The sequence below is a fragment of the Hippocampus guttulatus genome, chromosome 9, assembly GCF_054856545.1.
Source record: "Hippocampus guttulatus isolate MCC_2025c chromosome 9, RoL_Hgut_1.0, whole genome shotgun sequence".
Taxonomy (NCBI): domain Eukaryota; kingdom Metazoa; phylum Chordata; class Actinopteri; order Syngnathiformes; family Syngnathidae; genus Hippocampus; species Hippocampus guttulatus.
The window spans coordinates 19,983,364-19,985,121 of NC_141269.1; the positions used below are offsets into that span (position 1 = coordinate 19,983,364).

A 1,758-nucleotide genomic window follows, 5' to 3' on the forward strand; every position below is an offset into this window, starting at 1 on the left:
ATTCTAAACGTAGAGAGGAAATGTTGATTGAATAGATCAATGAGTTAAGAGATCAGATGCACACTAGGAAGCAAGACCGGACACTCGATGGACAAACAAGTCAGCATTATCCTCCTCCAAAACCACAGGCCCAAACCCCTGACCCTCGAATGTTTAGGCTGACAAACCTTCCTCCGGCACAAGGAACTCCAACTCGGGGTTACCTACCATATGCTCATTCTCCACCGTTTCCCACTGTAAGTCGAACTGCAATTCCCAGGGTATCAGAACCCAGAATACCAGATCTTAAAGAGGGTGAGGATGCAGAAAGTTTTTTTGTTAGGTTTGAAAGAATAGCTAAAACCTGGGGGTGGAGGCATGATGAGTGGGCTGCCAGAGTAGTGACCTTATTGACTGGAAGGGCACTTGAAGCATATGCTGGCATGGATGAAGAGCAGGCAGAGTCCTATGAAGCTATTAAAGCGGCAGTGTTACTCAAATACAATGTAACTGAAGAAAAATATCGGCAGAGGTTTCGCAGCACCATCATTCCCATGGGAGAGACTGTCAGAGAAAGTTATACCGACTAAAAGGACTGTTAGGAGGTGGATGTGCCCAGACCATCGCAGCAAGGACCAGATTGGAGAGGTTGTCATTCTGGAGCAGTACTTGAGAGTTCTTCAACCTGAGGTCCGCATTTGGGTAAAGGAGCACAATCCTAAAACTGTGGAGGAAGCAGCAGAGTTGGCAGAGTTGGTGTGCTGCCATATACATGGCAGCACACCGGGAGCCCTACAGGAAGAAGGGGCCAACTGTTAAGCTCAAGTATGAAGGACACCAACCCATTCAACCGGCAGACTTGGGTAATGCTGACAATGGGGCTCGGAGACAGTTTGTAAAGTTACAACCAAAAGGTGACTTTATTTGTTTCAACTGTCAACAACCTGGCCATAAGGCTTCCATGTTTCCTGTACGAAAACCCAAACCTGTAGAATTTTGTTCAGTACCTAGAGCGGGGCAAGAAATATTTCAAGAAGGAAATCATTGTAGACATAGACATACAACCTCTGTAACTGTGAATGGGCAAGTGGTAAAAGCACTGGCTGACACAGGCAGCAATCAAACACTAGTTAAAGCTAGTTTAGTCAGTCGTGACTTGCTCAATTATGAAAAGGTTGTAAATATCACTTGTGTTCATGGTGACAGTCAGGATTATCCCACGACCAATATGACTTTTGGGATTGAGGGCCAATTTTTCACACTTAAGGTTGGTGTTTTGAAGAATTTATATTATGATGTTGTTTTGGGAGATGACTTACCTATATTGGACCATGTTGTCCAGAAAATCTCTAAGAATTGCACATGCATGGAAGTCACTAGGTCTCAAACTAAAGGATTGGAACCGTTACCTAATCTTGATGATACACTTGTCCAAACAGGAGGCAAGGTAAAGAAAAGTAGACGGCAGCGTAGGCAGGAAAAGAACCGGGGAAGTGTTCCTACTAACTTCCCAATACAAACTGGTATTGAGGACCCAGTCATTAAACCTGAGTGGCAGATTCCTGAGAATTATAGAGAACATCAGAAAAATGATCCAACTTTAAAATCACTGTTTGAGAAGGTTTTTGAAGTTGATGGGGTGTCAGTGGGTGGCAAAAAGAGCTTGCAAGGAATCACTGGGGACCCGTTTATATTAAAAGATGATCTACTGTATATCTCTGACACAGCAACACCAAGATTGGTCATTCCAACCATGTACCGGCAGCTCATTCTACATTT

The 1,758-nt window shown here is 44.0% G+C and overlaps 1 pseudogene; it reads left to right on the forward strand.

Annotated features, from left to right (window-relative positions):
* The first annotated feature begins 422 nt into the window (after positions 1 to 422).
* Positions 423 to 933, forward strand: LOC147200718 (zinc finger protein 397-like; annotated as a pseudogene).
* The last annotated feature ends 825 nt before the right edge of the window (positions 934 to 1,758 follow it).